This window comes from Talpa occidentalis, unplaced genomic scaffold (genome assembly GCF_014898055.3).
Source record: "Talpa occidentalis isolate TD23 unplaced genomic scaffold, MPIMG_talOcc4v2.1 talOcc4.14, whole genome shotgun sequence".
NCBI classification, from domain to species: Eukaryota; Metazoa; Chordata; class Mammalia; order Eulipotyphla; family Talpidae; genus Talpa; species Talpa occidentalis.
In genome coordinates, this window is record NW_023601433.1 from 56,379,641 (window position 1) to 56,403,879 (window position 24,239).

Genomic DNA, 24,239 nt, shown 5'->3' on the forward strand with positions numbered 1-24,239 from the left:
AATTTGAATAAAAACGTCTCATCAGTAATTTTAGGGGTGTTCAATATATAAAGAATGAGCTCCCTAATAATGGAGTGAATTTTCCAAGTAAAGGAACACAGCATGGATGCCTGACCTCTCATTTAGCCAAGCAGCATACTGTATTACAGCAGCTGGAATAGTGCTTCCTTGACAGGGACAAATAGACAATGGAATAGAACAAGGAGACAGGAAAAGCAGGAATGGAGCATATTAGAGATATAGCATCATAAATTAATTACATGATAAGCTATTTAATAAATTACTAATGATAGTTATTAAATATTTAAGTGATGTATTAAATAATTATTAAATATTAATAATTTAATAATGGTAGAGGTGAGTTACTTATAAAAGATCAAATAGAACCCAAATAAATTAATCTTTTTTTAAAGATTAATTTATTTATGCTTACAAGAACTGGGGTACAGGTCAGAGGTGCGGGGGGTGAGAGGATTCACCAGAGACAGAATGGGGAGCAGAACAGGCAGACTGACTGAAATACACTGCTGAGGGGAGCAGTGGGAGAGTCAGGAGAGTCAGGAGAGTTCTGCTGTGCCATGTGGGTAGCTCCCTGGCCGGGGATCGAACTCATGCTGCGGTGGATTCAGGTAGCTTCATAGGTTCCGTCTTAACCCCTTGTGCCAGCAGGGAGGCCCTAAATTAATCTTTTAAAAGAGAAATAATGAAAATATAAAAAGTAGAAGTAGGCAGACACCTTCTTAATATATAGCCTACTTTTAAAGAGCCAATCTGGCAGGGTTTGAATACTGACATTGTCACTTAATAGCAGCATGACTTTGGGCAAATTATTACATTTTACATTGACTTAGTTTTTTCATCTGCATATCTAAAATGGAGATGAGAACAATCCCTACCTTATAAGATAGTTGGGAGAAATAATAAAGCAGAACTTGATAAATTTACTACAATTGGGGCTTATTATTATTGTTATCATATTGTTTTCACTGTTGTGGTAAGGAAGACTTTCTTAAATATATGCAGAATTAAGGAGCCAAAAAGGGAAAATTTAAAGGTTTGATTTATGATATTTAAATTTAAATATTAAATTTATGATATTTAAATTTAAAGGTTTGATTTATGATATTTATTTTTAAAAAAGATTTATTTATTTATTTATACAAGCACTGGGTACAGTCAGAAGTGCGGGAGGGTGAGAGAATTCACCAGAGCCAGAGCGGGGAACAGAACAGGCAGACTGACTGAAAAACGCTGCTGAGGGTAGCAGCGGGTGGCAAGAGAGGGATCCAACCGGCGCTGATTTATAACATTTAAAGATTGATCCTCAGTGAAGGAAGGGATACAAAAGAGGGCAGATTGAGAAAATATATGGATAATATAACTAAAGATTAATTTCTAGAATACACTGATCATTCTGGGACAGGAAAAAAGGCAGGAAATTCTATAAAGAATAGGCCAAAGAATACCAATAGGCAATTCACAGATGAGAAGTACTGAATAGCTGCTTAGCACATGAAGGGTGCTCAGCCTCATTAGTAAGCACGGAAACATAAAGTAAGCTACAATGATAAAGGGAGTAATAAAAATTTTGGATAGCAATAAGAACAGAAAAACTTTTACTAGAAGGCAATTTAGAAATACTTAACAAAAATGAGTCTATCTAAAGCTTATAACCTAGCAATTATGCTTCTGTTATGAAATGGAAATTTTTTGTATAGGTTAATTAGAAAACAGAAGCAGTATAGGATATATATCTATCATATACATCTACATGTATATATGTATCATATATATATATATACTAAGTGATCTATACTATGTCCATATGTCTATATCTATACCTATATATCTATATGTAGAGAGAGAAATTTTAAGGAATTGGCTCATAAAATTGTAGGAGCTGGCAAATCCAAATTCTAAGGGTGGGCCAGTAGGCTGGAGACCCAGCATCTCAAGTCCAAAGACAGACTGAAAGCAGATTTTTTCTTTTCCTAAGGGGACCCCAATATTTTACTCATAAGGTCTTTAATTGGATGAGACTGACCCACATTATGGAGAGCTATCTACTCTCCATCTATGAAAAATACTTCCACAGCAATATCTAGATGGGTGATAAATGAGATATTTGGGCAACATAACCCAGCCAAGCTGGCACAAAATGTGTCGCCATCATGATAGGCAATCCACAGACACAACAAGGGATGCTTGTCACAGAATTATTACTGGAGTTTGGGTCTGGCTACTTGTCACTCATAAGATAAAACTAGAAAGACAAGAGTTCGTGGGAGAAAACTGAGTCTAATCAGGAGCCAGCATCCTGAGGAAATGGTGGACTACTTTTCCAACTATCTCCCTGAAATGGGGAGAGCAGGGATTTCAATGAGGGAGTGCTAAGGAAGGGAAAGGCAAGAGAGTCTGTGTCAGCAGCTTTTAAGAGGAATAGGCAGGGCTTTCCAGGAATTGCATTCATACCCCTTTTCTTCCAGGTTTGCTCTTGACCAGATTAGTCATGGTACTTATCGGTGTGCTTTTTAGAATAATAATGATCATTCTAAACCAGCCAGTTTTGCCTGGTTTTGTCTGTAAGAAAGATAAACAGGAACAAAACAAGGGGCACCAGGCAAGGACAAGGAACTTATGGTTACCAAGCCAGTGACAATTCCCTTTTCTGTCTGTATCCTGCTCCTCCTTGTTGAGGGCAATGAGCAGAGGTCTGGCTTCTGCCAGCTGCTTCCTGCTGAACAGGAGCAGAGGTTTAGGGGCCCATGGAGGAGAGAAGCTTTCCCTGGCGAACTTGACATTGGACTGGTTGTCACAGGATTGCTGTCCCAGTTGTTTATACCTTTGATACAATTATTTGGAAGTTTTAATGTTTCCAGCACTCTGGACACAAAGGAAACTCAGTGATCCAGGGGATAAGGGCCAAAAATAAAGTGTGTTATGGTAACAGTGACCATGGACAGAGTAATGGTCCCATCCATCCAAACCAATTAGAAAAGACTTTGTACTCAGAATCCAGGCCTAGGATTCAGTTTTTTCCTGCTTTGTGTGTGTTATTCCAAAGTTTCAAGCTTAGTTAAAATTGAACAATATTTAATGAAACAAAGACTCTATGAGTATACATATATATATATATATATATGAACACTGTTATTTTCTTCCAGGAAATATACTTTCTCTTCCTATTTTATCCGCAAATAATGTCTTTACATGGATATAATCATAGAAAACATAAAATAGTCATGAACAGTTCTGTAATATTTTAGAATTAATAACTTCGACAAACATTGTCTTAAATATATTATATCTACTTAACATTCGTGGGAATAGCCACGGCAGCTATCTTAGCAGTTATATGGTTACTTCATGTATTTATCCAAACTTATCACTGCCTGTTTTGATCAGGTACTTAGTTGTTGGAGGACTGGTTATGAAGTAATGATAAAATCTCTACCCTAGAGGCAATCATATTCTAGTAGAAAGGAAGAAGTGCACAGTAACATGTACTATCATGAAAAAAATAAAGCAGAGTAAGTGAACAGGGAGCCCTAAGGGCAAGAGACTATTTTAGAGAATTATCTAGATAGTCAGGGAAATCTTTCCAAGGAGCTGATATTTAAGCAGAAATTCAGGATATGGAGTGGAACATGAAAAGATTCATGGAACAGGAGTCTGGGGAGAAGGAATGGTAAGCACAGGGCCAGTGAGGAGGAAACAGACCCAGAGAGGCTATCCCAGAGTGATCAAGTTGGGGATGATGGCTAGGAGACCATGATAGAGGAAGACTTTGGGCTCTATTATGACCTTGGTGTGAAGTCATGGGGGTGGTTTGAGGTGAAGAAAGACAAAGATTATAGATTACTCTGGCTTCTGCATGGAGAATGGAGTTTAGGAAGTAGAGAGCGGAAGGAGGTGAAAGTGTCAAAGGATGGGTTTTCCTTACATAGGCATGTTAATGGTGAGAAGCAACTTGGTTTGTAATGTGTTTGGAAGGTTGAGGCTGGAGCTTACTACCTACTGATCACTGCTCTGGTGTTGGAGAAAATCTCTGCCATGCTGCCTATCCATAGAGTTCACAATCTTTGGGAAGATAGTAATAAAATATTCCATCACACGTGTGGGGCAAACTTTACCATACGGAGATGACAGTGGATGGGGGTTCCTAACATACTTAAGAGAGAGGATTAGAAAAGTCTTTGGGGAGGACAAAGTGATCTTTATGCTGGGATCTGAAAAAATGATTAGTCAAGCAAGAGGTGTGTGAAATTATTCCAGAAAGAAGGAAAAAAATGAAAGAAGGGACTCACACAAGTTCCTTCCTGTCAGAACATAGTGCATAGGGAAGGCACTACTTACTGAGGGTAAGTCTGTGTTTTTTTTTTAAAGATTCATTCATCCATGCACACAAGAGCTGGGGTACAGGCTAGAGGTATTAGGGGGTTGTGAGAGGATTCACCAGAGACAGAGTGGGGGACAGAACAGGCAGATTGACCAAAATACACTGCTGAGGGCAGCAGCAGGCGAGTCAGGAGAGGTCTGCCGCACCATGTGGGCAGCTCCCTGGCCAGGGATCAAACTTGTGCTGCAGTGGCTGTGGACTGCCTCATAGGCTGTGTCCCAACCCCCTGGGCCACCAGGGAGGCCTGAGTCTGTGTTTTAATAGGTAGGTCTTATTATTATTGAGGCATGCTGAACCTGCAGAGAAGGGGGTGATTGTCATGGAAGAGATAACGTGTTACAATTCCCAAGAGGAGGGGCAAACCACATGTGTTATGCAAGAAGGCAGTGGGGTCAGACAGGAGGCAGGAGGTATAAGGGAAAGCATAGGTCAGAGCTTCATTGTGTTTTTTTGTGAGGAGGAATGGGCAAGACAAGGTTAGTAGGCTGGGCAGGTTTGACTAGTTTGAATAATTTCACTGGATTCTGAGGTGCAGGGGCTTTCCCAAGTTGTCTGGTGCCTGGTACCATGAAGGTGGTTAGGTCAGTGGAATATTGACTCAATCTGTGAGAGTCAGATAGCAGAGGTAGTTTTGTTACAGGGCAACCCCGATATAAAACAGGTTGCCTGACCATGGGTCCTCACCTGTGCACTTAAAAGGGACTTAAACTGCAGGTACACACAAAAGGTTAACAAAAGGTTTATTTACAAGGGAAGGGGAAATGCGGAAAAATACAGGGAGATAAATTTTTAAATGCATCCTACCCGTTTGGCTGACCTGGAATCCCAGGGAGAAAAGAGGGAGATAAATTTTTAAATGTGTCCTACCTGTTTGGCTGACCTGGAATCCCAAATGACCTGCCGAGACCAAACTTGCCTTGCCAAGAGCAAGAGCCAAGAGAGTGAGACCCCGCTAACATGGCTGGTTATAAACCTAAGCCAGAAAAAATGGCTGCTTAGCTCCACCCTTAGATCCTCACAAGCTCCCTTTGGGGAATATGGGATTTGTAGTTCCTAGTGTCATGGAGTGTGGGTGGCATCCACAAAGCCTGTATGGAGTTTGCTCAGGACATCCTTTCCCCTAACAGTTTGAGCATGGGCACGCTCCAAGAGGAGCCATTTTCTATCTCTGGGAACTTAGTAGGCCTGGGAGGAGCAGGCATTCCAGAATCAGCAATGTCTCAGATGCTAAAGCATGAAGAATATAGAAAATAAAGAATATAGAAAATATGTTGGTAGTTGTGAAAAATGTTTGCCAAGTAAAGGGGTTTAGAAATTAAGAGAAATGGGGAGTAATTAAAGAACTTTTGTAAAAGCAATGGTAAGCTGAGACTTCACCTTCAGAAAAATCACTGTGATGCCTACCAATAATATTGATAGATTCTAGGAGATGAGAGACAGAGGGACTGTTGGTAGAACGTGGTGCTTTGCTTTAGGAAAGATGCCCTTTCTGGGACCAGAGAAACTGTGCTGTCTGTAGATGTGTTTGCAAGTCAGAACCGATAGTGAATCTCACATTATTCTTTCCAATTGTATCAAAATTTTCTCATCCATTTTACTATGTTAGAGCAGTCAGCTAAATTGACTACTGTGCATTACTACTAACTCCTTCACCCATTTAGCCTTTTTCCTCTGTTGAATTATTTATTTATAATGAACAATCCCTGAGGAGAAGATCACTGGGACAATAGTATAAATGTTATAAAGGGCTGTTCTGTGCAATGCCAGGTTACCTTCCAGAAAAGATTATGCCAATTTACAGTGCATGCGCATTGTCTTTCTACTTCACTGACTTCAAGTTTGTCCTCTTTCCTTAATATTAAGTTTCTTTTGAAAATGAAGCAGATTTAGCAAAAAAAAACATTTAGGTTAATAATCTTCAATTGCTTTCAAATCTTCAATTTTCTGTGAAAATTGTATCAATTTAATACAATCAGAACTACCTTTCTATGAAGATAATGCCTTCTATTTTTAAATCATATTGTTAGAGCTCATGTAACACTATTAAAACACATCGATTTAATTATGGGCTCACTTCACTTGTGAGCTATAGGTCAAGCACAGATATCCTTATAGTATATAAGAAGAAACTAGGCAAATAGACCTACTCCGTTTAGTATGCCACCAAGCGACACAGATAAAGGGACTACAACAATTTTTTTTTTAATAGAGGCATGTTTTTTATTTATTTGTTTGTTTGTTTGTTTTGTTTATACAAGCACTGGGTACAGTCAGAAGCACGGGAGGGTGGGAGAATTCACCAGAGCCAGAGCGGGGAGCAGAGCAGGCAGAAGGACCAAAGTACACTGCTGAGGGGAGCAGCGGGCGGCAGGAGAAGTCTGCGCGCCATGTGGGACCCTCCTCCGGTGGCCGGGGAGCAGCCGGGGATCGAACCGGCGCCGCAGAAGCCTCGGGCAGCTTCGCAACCCAGCTCAACCGCTGCGCCACCGGGGAGGCCCTACTACAACAATTTGTGAAGTCTCTTCCTAACTAAGCCAGGAGTATGGATTCTCCAGTAGCATGTTGGAATCAACAAGCAGACACTGGCAATGTAGAACTGATTGCTACTTGCGTATCCATCCCTCCTGAGAGATTTTCTGAGTATTTTTGGGATTCAAACTGAAGCAAATGTGCCATAGGAACTTCTTTTTGGATTCTGCTCAGGGGCACCCCCGCAAATGTCAGAAAAACTTCACATAAATGAGAAGACTATAGACATCAAACTGATAGGGGTGAAAGATGTCCTGAGCAAACTCCATACAGGCTTTGTGGACTCCGCCCCCACAACACTGGGAACTACAAATCCCATGATCACCAAAGGGTAGGTTTTGAGGATCTGAGGGTGGAGTTAAGCAATTAGGCTCTGGGTTTGGGTATTTAACTGGCCATGTGGCCAGGGGTTGCCCCTTTTTAGCCACTAGGAGTGCTAGGTTTTTGCCAGCTCAGCGCATCATTGGGATTCCAGGTCAGCAGAATGGGTAGGACACTTTTATGAACTTATCTCCCTCTTTTTCTCCCTGAGTTATTCATTTCCCATTTCCCCTTCCCTTGTAAATAAACCTTTTATCAACCTTTTGTGTGTGTCTGCAGTTTAGCATTAATAAGTCCCCTTTAAGTGCGCAGGTGAGGACCCAGTCAAGAAACCACATTTAATATTGGGGTTTGCCCTGTAACAAAAACCTATCCTAAACCCCTACCACTTTGGTATTATACTTTATAGACTACACTGATGGCAAGAACACACTATGGAGAACTACTGTGGCATCAGGATTGAGTTTGAAATAGTCATATTTCTTTCATGATTTGAAATTTATATAGCTATTAGACCTTTTATATTAACTCCAAAGATCAGTAAGAGTTGTTATTTTGGAATATTGGTTTAAAGCTGTAACCTCCATTTTTTTAATTGTTCCTCTGCCCTCAACTTGTAAAACTAGGGGGCAGGACATGCACCCTGTATATACTTGCATATGCTAATTAATTTATTCACTCATATGTCAATATGGTAATTATATTGTGTAATTTATACAAAAATAAACATTAAAGAGGAATGAGATAAAGATAAATAAGAATGAGGGCCTCCCCGGTGGCGCAGAGGTTGAGCGCTGGGTTGCGAAGCTGCCCGCAGCCTCTGCAGCGCCGGTTTGATCCCTGGCTGCATCCCAGCCAATGGAGGAGGGACCCACATGGCGTGCAGACCTCTCCTGCCGCCTGCTACTCCCCTCAGCAGTGTACTTCTGTCTGCCTGCTCTGATCCCCGCTCTGGCTCTGGTGAATTCTCTCACCCTCCCCCGCTTCTGACTGTACCTAGTGCTTGTATAAATAAACAAATAAAATAAATAAATAAAAATAAATCTTAAAAAAAAAAGATAAGAATGAAATAAACAGTATTTTAAAATGACTTGATATAAAACCCCAAGGTAAAATTCCAAGTTAAGGTTCATCCTAAATGACAATGGATATAAACATAAATAATATATATGTAATAATATAACAAATACATAATAAATAATAAATATGTAACATATAGTAAATAATAATCTTAATGTTTCTAGTTTATTTGGCCAATTTCTCAGATCTGATCACACTCTATTTTGCTTTTTGCCATACACAGTGGCTAATAAAGAGAAGAGTTGGTTCTGCCGTATTTTTTTTACTATTTGTGTTTGTATTACTAACATTATCTTTAATCTTTGGTATAGCAGTGATTTTAAGTCATTTTACCACTTTGCAGGTGTTAGTTTATTTTTAAAGATTTGTTTTGTTTATGTATAGAAGAGCTGGGGTGTAAACCAGAGGTACAGGGTTGGGCTGGGGGGTGAGATGATTTACCAGAGAAAGAGTGGGGAGCAGAACAGGTGGACTGACTGAAATACATTGCTGAGGGGAGTAGCAGGTGAGACAGGAGTGGTCTGCTTCACCATGTGGGTTAGCTCGCTGGCTGGGGATGGAACTTGTGCTGCAGTGGCTGCTGATAACTTCATAGTGCTGAGACTTAACCCCTTGTGCCACCAGGGAAGCCTGCAGGTGTTAGATTATTACAGATAACTATAGTCTGTAAATCTGGGAACCAGGTACCTACAACCTGCAAGGTGTAGAAATGTAATGCAAGAGGGACTGTAGGTGTCATTGTCATTATCTCCCTTTATGGAATTCTCTCTCTCCCATCAGGATATTCTGGTAAAATGCATGAAGGGACAGAGAGCACAAGGCAATGCATGTGTTCAAAGTGTAAAATTTAATTTCTCTCTTGCAGTCAAGGTAAAAATAAACATAGTACAATCCTAATGTCTTCTCCCCAGAACTCAGTAGATGCCTTGTCAGCTCCATCTTGGAGGCCGTTAGTCTCGGCTAGGACTTCACAACCTATAACTGCAAACTAAATCTGACCCACCACCTGTTTTTGTAAATGGAGCTGTATTGGAACATGACAGCCTCCATGAATTTTGTCTATGTTACAAGAGCAGAACAGAGTAATACCAAAACAGGTTTTATAAGGCCAACAAAGCTTAAAATATTGCTAACTGTTCCTTTACAAAAAAAGTTTGCAGATTGCTGATCTAAACCACCATCACTGGTAATCAGGGCTATTTCTCAGGAACAAAATAGGTTTATTTTGTTTTTAATTGAGATAATATTAAGAATCCCCCATCAGATATTACTACCACAGCACACCCACCACCAAAGCACCCACAGTCCACCACCATGGTCTGTTGTGCTTCCTTCCCTCTTTGTTCTTACCCCTACTTCCTCCTCTCCCCTCTGGAAGCTTTAGTGCTGTAGTCAGCTTTCAAGGGTCAGTTATTAAGCTTGTCTTTAAGATAAGTTTATTTTAGAGACAATTTATGTATAGTTTTTGGCTTTATAATTTCTTCTTGTTTCACCCAAGTTACTGATTCCATTTTTATTTAGGAGGAGTGGCAACAACACAGCAAGTCATCCTCCAATGAAGCTCTGCCTCAGGTACGTGTGCGTCGGAAGAGTATGTCCCTGTCCTCTGTTGAGGTGTACTGCAGTTCCCTCCCTTCTGCTCAGGTGTGCAGTTATTAAAGGATTCCTGGTGAAGAATCACAGACACATGGCAGATGGCATGGAGTAGTGATTTGGAGAGATGTTTCTTGTTGGCTTTGTCAGTTCATTGACGATGAATCACAGGCTTCTTCTCAGCACCTCAGTGAACCTGCTCTAAAATGAGTCTGATAGCGTGTATGCTGCACATAAACAAAAGGAAAAGTCTGCTGTGGGCTGCTGAGAGAAAGGCCATTGAGTACTGGTGTGAGTGATTTTGCTAGCTAACTGGAGGAACGGAGGCATTCTCTTAATTCCTCTGAGCCTTAGGTTTTCCGTACTTCTGATTGTCGCCACAGGATGAGCACATGAGCTTCCCTTATGAACTAAGGCTTCTATTCTTTCCTCCTGCCTTTTTTTATTCATTACTTTCCAGATTGTTTCTTCTGCACTAGACTATAAGGTTTCATGTTGTAAATATTTAACAGTCAACTCTCTGAAAAAACTGTGTGACTTGTTTGTGCCTCGGCTTATGCCAGGCAATTTACTAATTATAAAATAAAGGACATTCCTTACTATAAATTCCATGTAGCCAGTTGATTCTCATGAAATATTTTTACCGATATTTACTGAGCTCTTGTGTCTGAAGCTCACCTATGGTTGAGCTTGAAGAATGAGCGTCATTCTAGTGTGACTATTAGTAGACATTTTCATTTATGTAGTAAAAGTGAGACAAGGAAGATATTACTCTTTAGTCAATGACAAATCTCCTCCACAACCCCATATCACTCTGGTAGTTTGCTGTTCATCATCCCTACGTCCATGAGTTATTACCTATTCTTGCCTCAATCATAGTGACTTGTGAACATTGACCATACTCTCATTTACTTAAAAGTCAATGCATTTCTATTACTGACTCCAAGAATTATGGGGAAAAGTGATAATTTGCTCATAGTATCAGTGTGCTCATAGATTACAACTATAATAGTGAACATTTATGAATAATCATTATGTTCCTGGCACTGGCCTAAGCATACATATTTAGTGAATTAGTTTAAGTGCTTCGTCATCATATTAATCTTCTAAGGGGGTGCTATTATAATCCCTACATTATAGAAAACTAAATTAAATACCGAGATGTTAAGGCATACTGTGAAACAGAAAATGACAAGTCCACACTGGTAATGATTCTGCAGGCAAGAGCCCAATCCTGTTTTCATTACAGAAGTTTCTATATCTTGCAAAGATGGAACAAGTTTACAAATGATCCAACAAGAGGCGATTTCTGCAAAGATACCTGTAGATTTTGTTACATGTCATTTATTACATGTCTCTACATCCTAGAGAATATCTGGGTACATCACCTCATTTGCAAAAATGACAACTATTTTATATCATCATTTCCAGCTAAAAAGGAAGCAAATACCATTTGTTTGGTTTGGTATTTGAACTTTTGTTAACAAGGAGAACTTTGCATAAGTTTCACATGCCTTAGTGGTTGAAGTTTGGACTCTGCAGTTAATAGTATTTCTAGAATTGAATCCCAATCCTACCACTCACTAATTGTGTGGCTTAAAAGTAAACTACTTAATCCTTAATACCTCCATTTTATCATCTATGAAGTAGGGTTAATCATAGGACTTCATATAATTTCCCCACCCTTTAAAGAGTTAGCATTTCTCTCAATAGAGAATGATGCCATGTACAGTTTGTGTTTGTGTGTGTAAGTTTTGATGCATTTTTAACTTGTCATTTAAAAAGTGTATAAGTCAGTGGTTTTTAGTATATTTACACTGGTGTGAAGTGCCACCATTATGTAATTCCAGCACAGGTTCGTCACCTCCCAAGGAAACCCTGTCTCCATCAACAGTCATTCCATTCCAAGGTCCCCACTCTGCCCCAGCTTCTGGAAACACTAATACACTTTTTGTCTCTATGGATTTGTCTGTTCTGAACAGTGCGTATAAGTCATACAATATATGACCGTTTGTGTCTGCTTTTATTCATTCAGCACAATATTTTCAAAGCTCATCCATGATATAGTGTATATTAGTATTTCATTCCTTCTCATGGCTGATATATATTCCACTGTATGGAGAGGTCACATTTTGTTTATGCAGTCATCAGTTGATGAGTATTTGAGTTATTTTCAGTATTTGGGTATTTTTTTAATTTAATAGCTATATTCAGTAATTTTTAAGGCTTGTTAATGTATGGACATTATGTACAAATGTTTGTGTGGACATATGCACTAAGTTCTCTTAATTATTCCTAGGTGTGGAACTACCAACTCAACTTTCAGCTTCTTGAGAAACTAGAGTGTTTTTCAAAGCAGATGTACCATTTTGCATTTCTACTAGTAACATATGAGAGTTCCAATTTTCCATATCTTTGTTAACACTTATTTTCTGTCTTTTTGGTTATAACTATCCTAGTAAATGTGACATCATCATGGTTTTGATTTGCATATTCTTCATGACAAATGATAAGAGCATATTTTCATATGCTTACTAGACTTGCATTTATCTATTTTTGACAACTGTCCATTCAAATCTTTGATCCATTTAAAAAATGGGTTGTCTTTTTACTGTTGAATTTTAAGTGTTCTTTATGTGTTCTGGATACTAGACCCATATTAATCTGTATTTTGCAATTATTTACTCCCATCCTGTGGTCTTTAGATGTTATTGATACTGTCTATTGAAGCATAAAATTCTTACATTTTTATGAAGTTCAATATATTGATTTTTTCATTTGCTATTTATGCTTTTACTCTCAGCTTTAGGAAATCACATACCAGGTCATGCAAATTTTCCTCTTTTCTTTTAAATGTTTTTATATCTTTGGCTTTTAAATTTAGGTTTTTGCTTCATTTTGCATTAATTTTGCATATGGTGTCCTAAACATAAAACTTTATTCTTTTTCATGTGTTTTATCCAGCTGTCTCAGTACCATTTGTTGAAAAGACTGCCATTGAATTATCTTGGCACCCTTTTTAAAATCTCATAAATTTAATGACTTATTTTTTTCTCAATTACATTCCATTTGATCTCTATGTTTATTGTTATGTTGGTACTACATGATGTTGATTACTGTAGCTATGTAGTAAATCTTGACATTACTAAGTGGGAGTCTTCCAACCTTGTTATTCTTTTTCAAGATTGTTTTGGCTATTCTGGTCTTTTGCACTACATTTGAATTTTAGGGTAAGCTTGACAATTACTTCAAAAAAGCAAAAGCAAAAAGAAACTGTCAGCTGAGATTTTAATAGAGGTTACATTGCATTGAATCTGTAGATCATTTTGGAAATATTGTGCTTTTTTACAATATTGCCTAGCAGTCCATGAATAGGGGATGGTTTTGTATTTAGATATACTTCTTTTTTTTTTTTTCATTTTGCAGTTTTCACTGTATGTCTTGAGCTCTTTTGTTAAATTTCTTAAGCATTTAAAATATTTTGAATGTTATTATAGATTTTTTAAAACTTAATTTTCAGATTTTTTACTATCAGCATATTGAAACACAATTGACTTTGTATATTGATCTTGTCCCTACAATGTTGTTGAACTTGTTTATTATTTGTAATAATAGCTTTACTCTTTTTTTTTTTAAGATTTATTTATTTATACAAGCACTGGGTACAGTCAAAAGCGTGGGAGGGTGAGAGAATTCATCAGAGCCAGAGTGGGGAACAGTACAGGCAGACCGAGGAAATACACTGCTGAGGGGAGCAGCGGACATGGCAGGAGAGGTCTGTAGCGCCATGTGGGATCCTTGCCCATTTGGCCAGGGATCAAACCGGCGCTGCAGAGGCTGCAGGCAGCTTCACAAGCCAGCGCTCAACCGCTGCGCCACCAGGGGAAGCCCGCTTTACTCTTTTTTTTTTTTTGCACATTCCTTGGGATTATCTAAATATATAAAATCATGACATCTACAAATAGAGCAACTGCTACTTCCTCTTTTCCAATCTGGATGACTTTGTTTCTTTGTCTTACGTAGTTGTCTCACTAGAACTCTGGTCAATATTGAATAGAATTGGTGAGAGCTGCCCTTTTGTCTTGCTTTTGGACTTACCAGGAACGTTTCTGGCCTTTCACCAATATGTATGATATCAGCTGTGATTTTTATAAGTGCCCTTTATCAGGTTTGAAGAGGTTCCGTATATTCTTAATTTTTTTTTTTTTTTTAAAGAGGCACTAGACTTGGGACATTTTATTTATTTATTTATTTGTTTGTTTGTTTATACAAGCACTGGGTACAGTCAGAAGTGCGGGAGGGTGAGAGAATTCACCAGAGCCAGAGCTGGGAGCAGAGCAGACAGAAGGACCGAAGTACACTGCTGAGGGGAGCAGCGGGCGGCAGGAGAGGTCTGCACGCCATGTGGGACCCTCCTCCGGTGGCCGGGGAGCAGCCAGGGATCGAACCGGCGGCGCAGAGGCTGCAGGCAGCTTCGCAACCCAGCGCTCAACCGCTGTGCCACCAGGGAGGCCCTATTCTTAATTTGTTTTTAAGAATGCTTTTATTTTTAATCATGAAATGGTGTTGAAGTTTGCCAAATGCTTTTTCTACCTCCATTGTGATGATCCTTTGTTCTATTAATATGGCCTATTGCCGTAACTGCTGGTTTTCATTGTGATTATAAGACTGTTGGTTTTTAAGGTTATTGTGGATCTAGAACTGGAGGAGTAGGATAGGAAGTTAAAATGGTCCACACTTTACTGTTCATAATTACCAAGATTCAGCCATTTTTCTTGAATAAATGTTCAAGTTGTTATGTTACTTTGGCTAATTTCTAGAGTTCTCAAGTTTCCCAATGCTTTTCTTGCTTTTAAGGAGGAGGAGATTTTCAGAATATTTTGTCCCATCATTCCTGCTGACATTATTCACATGCTTTTGTAAAGATTATATAGGCTGATAAATATAAGCTACCTGCAAAGGTGTCTGACTCATAGTAAGTAGTATATAACTATAATTAGCAAATTTATCTCTGGTTCAGTTGGGTTCTTGGAGAAGTCTGCTGGCTTAGGAATAAAGAAGTTATTTTTCTCCTATTGTTTATAGAAAACAATCTACAAATAATCACATACATTTCCTAAAGCTCAATGCTAGCCCCCAAACTTTTTATTTTGGAAGAGGTAATCATAACCAAACCTTTTACCTTCTTCCATACTCCCCACTCTATATAAAAGAATACTTCCCACTCTATATAGAATACTTCCCACTCTATATAGTCAGGACTCCAATCTGACAGCAAGTCTGTATCCATAGTCTGTGATCTTTGCTACTTGCAATCATCTGTGCATAATGTATGCCCTACATTGCAGGATCAAAGAAAGAAAAGAGAAAGGGGTTGGCATGATAATATAAATTATATTAGGTTAAAAACTGCAAAGAAATTAGGAGTTTTCATTCAATTCAAATGTGTGAATCTCTGCTGTTATTCTGAAGCTTATCTTTTAACATAAATTGGAAATTTGATTTTTCCTGTTCAAGTAATATCAGTCACAGTTAATGTTAAAAGAGCAAGAACTATTTGCTCCCTATATGATTCCATGTCAAGGGTAGGTTAGTAAGTAATTAGTATGCACATGTGCATAAAAAATGATATAACTAATTGTATCAATAAAAAAAAACACTGAATTTATTAAACATGTGGGTGTTTTTTGGGGAAGTAGAGTATTATTTGATAATGGATTATCATGATGTTATGAATTTTCTCTGCTTATCTGTACTTCCCCCATCTCCTGGATCTGAATTCATCATATAGTTTCTGAACTAAAAGAAAGTATTTAAGTATTCTGATAGAGATTCAGTGAGACCTCTGTGCAATTAGTTCTTTGCCACATCACATTTGACTGGATACCAGATGGGCTGATTTCTCTGTCACCTTTGCAATTGTGGTCTAAATTGGTGGTTGTTTTTATGGAAATACCTAATTAAGCAATTAAAATAAACAGTTTTCTTTTGATTTTTGCCCTTTGCCCTTCTAACCATATTTGAGTTTCCTTCTTTTATTTTTCATCTGGGGATTTTAGGAATGGGAGAGAAATTAGTGTTGATTATGCATCAACATATAATAGGAATATAACCATTTTCCAAGAGTAAAATGATATAACATGTCAGTAGTTGGAGACATTTAAAGACTAGGGGAAAATATATCCCAAGTGTCTTCCCAGGAAATAGTGGTATCCTTTCAAATGTATATCATGAAATGTACATCATAAGTTTTTATAAACCTAAAAAAATCATCTCATTTTAAGATAGCTAGTATAGAGCTCTACTGTCTGGCTTCTCCCAGCTAGTATTCAGAGATCTTGCTCCACCTACTGTCACAAGGTGCTCCTGTTTCATTAACCTCAAAGTTGTACTAAGGAGGGAGTTGGGTCACTCTTAGGAATACAAGAAAGCCTGTAATTCTGATAGGTTCAGGAACTGGAGAGTGTATGCTGCCCAGCTGGTGGCTGATAAGCTCTCCTTCTTCCCTTCCCACAATGCAGAGCTCACCAGCAATTATGTGTTAGTCTAAGTGTATTGTTTCTGATTTTCCTCAGAAATTATTACAGTAGTTTGAAACAGACTCACTTAAATGATAGGCCAAAAAACCCTGTTCAGTGGGGTTTGCTTATTCTCCCAAGTCCTGAATAGGAAATTTATTTCCAGGATTATATTATAGATTTGAATCAATCAAGTTGATGGCAAATAAGACAAAACAAACAAAAAAATATCTTCCCATAAAACCTGCAAAAGATTTCCCTTTCACAAAAAAATTGCAACTCAGATTGGAACTTTGTTATTGGTGCCCAATACTTGAAGTGTCTTATCAAAGAATTCATTCAATAATATTTTTTCTGAAATTTGTTCTGGTTTCTTCCCTTCCTTATTGCAAACAACTTACAATACAGGATTTATCTGTTATTCTTTGGTTCTTTTTCACTCACAGATATGAAAAGTTAGATTGAGATTTCTCTGAGTTGAAACATTAATGAATCTGTTGTGGGCAAGCCAATTATAAATTTCATGACTTGTTAAAAAATCCACAGGGGGAAAATCTTTACTAATTGGGTTTTGTGGACATTGGACAAATAGATGCAACAGCATATGCACATACATATAGACAACAGTAAGATGGGATTTTTATGTGTGTATTTGGGTATGTATGGAGAGTGGTCAGGAAAATAAAGAGACAGAAAGGATAGAGATGAAACTACATAAAATTTTGGTGGTAATTGATTATTTTTTTAAAGATTTATTTATTTATTTATACAAGCACTGGGTACAGACAGAAGCGCAGGTGGATGAGAGAATTCACCAGAGCCAGAGCAGAGAGCATAGCAGGCAGACTGATGAAGTACACTGCTGAGGGGAGCAGTGGGCGGCAGGAGAGGTCTGTGCACCATGTGGGACCCTCGCCTGGAGGGCAGGGAGCGAACCAGCACTGCAGAGGCTGCGGGCAGCTTTGCAACCCAGTGCTCAACTGCTGCACCACCTGGGAGGCCTGATAACTGATAATTTTAAACTAGGAAAACCTCTGCAGGTTACTACCAGCAGTTGTGATGACCACATACAGAACACCTTTTGGCAGTGTGGAGATTCTAATGGGCAAACTTTTTAATGCAGTTTTAGTATGTGTGTGTGTGTGTGGTTAATTTTATGTGTCAATTTGACTAGACCATGGTATGTCCATTATATTATACTTCTTATACTGGGTATTTCTGAGAAGGTGTTTGGATGAGACTTAGCATCTTTAATAGAATAGTAAAACAGATTGTCCTCCATAATGTGTGTGGGCCTCATCTAATCAGTTGAATGCATGAATAGACAAAAAGATTGACCCTCCCCTGAGTGAGCGAAACTTCTCCAGCTGCCTTCAGACTCATCTGCAGCAGTGGTTCTTCTTGCCTGAAGGTCTTTGAATTGGAACATCAGCTCTCCCTGGGTCTCTACACTGTTGGCCTCATGCAGATCAAACCTCTTAGCTTCCATAATCACTTGAGGCAATTTTTTGTTGGTTCTATTTCTCTGTTGAAACCTAAGACAGTGGAATGTGGTAGATATTATATTATTAACGAAATCTTAGAAAATGTGTGGCATAAAATAGACATGATATACCAACAACATTGATGATGCATATTTATGGAACACCCCAGACTCTCATAGAGTTGAAAGCAATCCTAGGGGTCATCCCAATGCTCTAAAGGTCATACGATGTTTGAATACTCTGGGTGTCAGAAGTCTTACCCATTTCATTTTTAAAATAGTAATGATAGACCACACTTTTTTCCAAAATCTGTAAGAAAGGGAAAAACTTTTTTCCCATCTTGAATTCATCTCATAAAATTAGTAAGTCCGATTTAGCCAGAAAGCTTGGGAGAAGAGAGCTGCTTCAAGGAAAGTCTCAATAACAAAACTGAAGTCTTTGTTGGATCTCCTCAAAGTCATTAAAGGCATATTTAAACATGAAGTTATTTTATTCATTCCTGGTTTGCCAGCTAAGTAGGAAAATTCATTAGTGACATTTTGGGATCTTGATTTTAGAAAGAAAAGACAGATTGAAAAAGTTAGTAGTAATAATTCCTTGCAAATGCACTTACATGCACACTCACATGCACACACACCCCTCAGAATGATCCAGTTATTGTTTTAAATAACATGATCCTGATTCACATCCAGAGTTGAGTAGTGTATAGATGGATTCTTCTCTCAGGTGGGTTGATGTGTCTCTTCTTGGTATATTTAGTTTGAAACAGAGAAAGTTAGCTTGGTGTCTATCTTGTGGCGAGAACTGTAAGATAAAAAGCTAGAAATGTTGTTGGCTATGTTTCCTGTCATGTGGTTCTGCAAAAACAGAAGGAGAAACAAATCAGATGTATAATCTGAGCAGATAGGACAGATAGAAAACGATGTCTGACTTCTTTAAGGTTCCTTGTTCCTTGTTCTAGTATCTCCTGACATCCAAATGCACTCCCTTTAACAGGTTCTGAAAGACATACCAATATCGTCACAATATATTTTTTAATGTAAGCCAGTTTGAGGAGTATTTTTGTAGGACAAAATTTTTTGAAAATGTTAGGGTGTATTTGGATATATTTTAGTATATCTAAAATATGTACTCCAACTGAGAAGACAGAGAGCTGCAAAATCACAAAGGAAATATCAGCTCATTCCATTTTGTAGGTAATAAATTGAAATGCACATCTGAAGTTACCCTATTTTTGATAAGCCCAATAAATAGTAAAATACATTAGAAGTACTTGTCAGAGCTTGGCTTTAAAATAGACACAAGACAAACAAAGGCAGTTAACATTACTCTCAAAGGGCTTAGGGATTTTCTTTCATGTGATATTTTCAAATAAGAGCAAATGAAGTAGGTACCTGCTATTTGGGAGGGGAAATGTGCAAGATAAGTATCTAGAAAGCCTTCAAATATTTCATTCCTGAAACACTACTCTAAAATATATTCTCAGCTGCTGCATCACTGCATGGGGGTTGATCATACCTACTCCCTGAATTTATCAAATGCACGAAATGAGATTGTATAGTAAATGAGATGTGGCCAAAGAGCTGGGACTGCCAGAGACCCAAGGATCTCAAATCAGGCCTCTGCAAGAGGACAGTTCAAGTTTCCTTCATATATGCTTCGAATAACTGGAAGTGGACTGCATGATGTCAGATTGGCCCCATGATTTTAGAATTTAGAAAGCATCTAGACACTTCTAAACATGAAGTGCTGATACATTTGGTGCTGTGATCCTTCACTGTAAGTGGACCACCTCCTGTGTATGGTACCTAACACTTGTAGGTCAGATGAGCCTGAATACATCTTTCTCTGGGAGTGAGGAATACATTGGAGAGGGACATTATTCATTTTAGGGCACCAGAGAACACTGCAGTAAAATTTACTAAGTGGAATCATATATGTTTATATACACACACATATGAATATGAATGAGAATCTACTATGGGATTTCTACTTATAAACCTCCTTTCCAATTATATTTGTCAACATGTAACTGGTTATTTCCTTTACCTTTGCTTTAGGGGAGTCACAGATAGAAAAAAATCATCTTCTGGAGTTCATTCATAACTGTAGTCCTAAGTCATTTTTGTATATTGAATGCATGACCTTCCAAACTATCCTATAGATGTATTTATGTGCATAGCTTTGAATATTATGTAGTCTGATTTTGTGTAATGATCCAATGTTTGTTACAGTAAGTCACTGTTCCCCCCCACCCCCGCCAAATATCCTAGGGCTAAGGGTATCTTAAATGAGTTTGAGTTGTATTGCATTATATCAAAACCAGTTTTCTATTTTGGTGCCTTAATCCAGCTACAGCTGTTTTGTATTCAGTCTTTAGTAGGTGAAATATCAGCCTTCATGTCAGAGGATTGTAGCTCCCCCTCCTGGCCCTAAGTGATTTTTAATTTCTGCTTTTTTTTTTTTTTTTTTTCCTGGTCTCTTCTTTTCTGCATTAGATTTAATCCCTATGAAGGGTAACCTTATAAGGAAAAACCCTCCAGGGAGTCTCAGTCTCCATTCCTTGGGCCATTGATTATCAAATTATCAGAACCACAAAATGTCATGGGAATGTGGTCTTTGGACCAAAGGTTGTCCTCTGGAACTTGCTGTGATGAGAGAAATGTTGTGTATCAGTGCCACATGGTAGTCACTAGCCACATGCAACTAGTGAGCACTTAAAATATGGCCAATGCAAATGAGGAACTGAATTTTTAGTTTTATTTAATTTTAATTAGTTTAAACTTATCCACCTGTGGTGACTACGATATTAGGTTAGACACTAATAATTACCATAACTGTCTCTGATCTTGCTACTCTAATCAAACTTATGAAATCCCCTGGCAAAGAAGGTTGAAGGATAGTTGTGCCACACTCCATCCAAAGTATACTTTATTCTTTCTGCTACATTATTCCACACCATTTGATCTTCTTCAGAGATCAAGCCAGGGCTGAGGCACATCTAGTGTAGAGCTCTTTTTTGCTTCATGGCATAGTTTTGCCCTAGCACAGTTCAATAATGAAGCTATAGGTCTGAACTTCTCAGATATACTAATCTGCAGAAAGCTATTGGCACTGGATGGGGAGAAACAGTTCATCATAGTAACATATAGAGAAAAGGAAAACAGAACAGGTGAAGATGAACATCTTGACTTTACTATCAGCTTATTGGTTTTTGCAGCAGAAATGAGAGATATCTACTGATAATCCCAGTAGTAGTGCCCAAGGGACTGGAAATGGGGCGATCCTTGAGCAACCCTACCCACAGCATCTGTAGCCACTCCCTAAAACCACTCAAGAGACAATCTTAAAATAAAGTTGTCAAAATTTCAACCTCTATCCAGCCTGTAATTAGACTGTTAAGCCCCCTTTATATGAAAATTCTAGAGCTGCGCCATGCAACCCTGATCTGCATGAAAAGTGGTTTTGTAAAACAGTTATAATCTAGAAGTCCATCTTTGCTTTAGAAAAATGATCCCCTAATAGTTTTCTTTAAATAGAAATTCCTTTTAAAGCACTTAATGATGCAATAAACAGCACGAATTTTCAGATACATAATAATGTAGAAAGCAAAAGGTACACCTGCATTTTATAAAACAATAACAAAGGTTCTAAAACAGACCCAAAGCAAATCATGTCTAGTATCCCTTCAGGGAGGTGCTTATAACTTGGTAACATCATTAGTTCCCATTGGAAATTTTTTCGGAGACAGTTTGCATGGAAGACATGAGACAATGGAGGTTTATTGCATTGTGTTATTGATTGAATCTTATTCTGTTACACACTGAGATTGTTGTTTTTTAGCAAATTGATACATTTTACTGAGAGTTTCAAGGGAGCAGAGTTATACTATGTGAACAGATAAAATTTTCAAATCCATACTTCTTTAGTGAATGGAGAAGAAATGAAATGATTTACAAGATGAATTAAAGGATAAATAAAGGAGACAGAAGACAGTGTGCACTTCTTCCAATTGTTATTACTAGTCTCTGACACAAGAGGGAAGCAGAAATTAACTCAAGATTCCTCCCGAAATGTTATCCAAGTTAATCACAAATTAGCAATCTTCATATAGTAAAATGGACAAACATTTAAATTAATAGTTGGATATTCACATTATTAGAAATTATATTATTATTTTTATATTGGAAATAGGACCCACAATAGCTTTTGTTTGTTTGTTTTCAGGGGGAGGTTACAGAAAGCAATGTACATAATACTTAAATAGTTTAGGATTGAAAGTCAAACAAATATGGAGTCTAGTCACGGTTCAAGTTCATAGCAATTGGGTTACATTGACCAACCCCTTGGTCTCTTTTAAATCCAGCTTTTTCATCTAAAAACTGGGATAATTGTATCTGCCATATCTCAGAAGTGTCACAAGAATTCCATAGGATGCAGTATGTAGAGGGTACATGTTTCCAACACAGGCAGTGCCCCCAACAAATGGCAGCTGCTATGATTTGTTTTTGAAAATCTTTAACACAAGCCTTGGGTAATTTGCTATCCCCCTGAGAATTAAATAAAAACATATCCTTAGAAATTATTTTTTGTGTTGTATGCAGGACCTGGTTGCTATCTTCTGTCATACTGTGTGTGTGTGTGTGTGAGAGAGAGAGAGAGAGAGAGAGAGAGAGAGAGAGAGACAGAGAGAGAGAAATTTCCTGTGTCTGGGGAAATTAATTCTCAGCTCTCTTATACCACAGTCTTCTTGTCTCTTGTCTTCTCTCCTCAACTTCTGGTAAACAGAAAGAAATCTTTCGTGTTCTCTTATGGGCGCTTATACAAAGCATGTATAGAGAAGTTTGAGGCTCTATGTTTTTAAAATATAAGTTGTGATTTGTGTTCCATGGAGGGCATTGGGAAAATGTGGAGCTTTGTGTAAAAGGAAGAGAGCTGAAGTACGAATAGATTAAGCAAGTTGCAACCATTAACAAAATGAGCAAGCCATAAAAAATTGTAATGTTAATATTAAATGTGAAAAACTTCACTAAAATATTTACTTAGGATTATTAAGATTATTTATGATAATTATCCCTTTTTAGAATATTCTATTTACTGTTTGATATAAATCAAAAGTGCAAACAAACCACCAGAGGGAATGTTCAGAATATTACGACAAATAGAAATTGTTTAAAAATACACTAGAGCATGACTCAAAGAGTAGCTGATAACTGTGAACAGTTGTTACTCTAATCAACATGATAGATTCTAGAGAAAACTTGTAGTTACAAGAATTGAGTGTATATTCCCACAAAGAAGCACTAGCTACCTGATATAATTACAATGAATTATACTGAATTTATTTAAAACTCCACTAGGCCACCTTACATTCACCAAGAATAGTGAGATTTTACTCATCTTCATTTGTCGGATTTAGTCATGATTGCTGTCATTTTCCCCCTTCAAAATGCCTTGGTATTTTTGTTTTTCTGTTTCTGCCCAGGGCCAGGCATCCCCTGGTTTCTAATTTTTATCTCCTCTTCCAGATAACTTGTAGCAGCTACCTAACTGTTGCAGGCTATTTAATCCCCCAATTTCCTCCATATTCTGTCAAATTAAGTTCACAAACAATTTTCATAATTATTCTAGTTTTTTAAAATCTTTATAAACTATTTTGTGTTTTAATATTATCATTCCTTGAGCTGGGTATGGATGATTAGCTAGGATGTTTATAACTATTATTTCTAATGTTACAAAAAACCTTGAAGGATTACCCCATTTGAGAAACTAAAAAAATTCCTAGGGAGGTTAAACCACAGCATGTAAACCCCAGGGTTTACTCCAAAGCCCACTTTCTTTCTCTGTGTCTCCTGGTGACTCATCTATAGGTTCTACTTCCGGTGTCCCCCAGGTTGGCTATGTGCTAACTATTCTACTCCTTCTCTTCTTTAAGGATATTTCTGTCTTTTCAGACCTTTGCTATATTGTCCTACAAATGAATCATCGTCATTCCATGCCCAAATAGGTCAGCTCACAATAAATGGCCTTGTCCATTATCATTATGATAGAATATTTTCATAATTAATTTTCAGAGGCAGCTTATTTTAAATTTAAGGTTTAAAATGGTATAAATACTACATACAAGATGGAGTGGATACATATCTCCCTATTTCTGTTAGGTTCAGCTAAAACTTCTAAAGGGCCTTTGTAAAATGTAAAGAAGTAGGTACATCTGTTCTAGAGACCACAGGACCTCAAGAAGGACATGGTGATGAATTCCCAGTACTTTCCTTTTACTTCACATATCCCAGACTGGACCCTAGAAAAGCTACC

General features: G+C 37.8%; 1 long non-coding RNA gene across 4 annotated transcripts in view; it reads left to right on the forward strand.

Annotated features, from left to right (window-relative positions):
* The window catches only part of LOC119244663 (uncharacterized), a 223,656-nt gene that overhangs the window by 135,790 nt on the left and 63,627 nt on the right, over positions 1-24,239 (forward strand). The window contains exons 1-3 of one of the 4 annotated variants that reach the window (XR_008551796.1): positions 3,834-3,958; positions 4,276-4,361; positions 9,851-9,901. This is a non-coding gene — a long non-coding RNA (uncharacterized LOC119244663). Of the gene's footprint in view, positions 1-3,833; positions 4,362-9,850; positions 9,902-24,239 lie in introns of those variants that run through there. The other 3 variants (XR_008551794.1, XR_008551795.1, XR_008551797.1) reach the window with 3 other exon arrangements.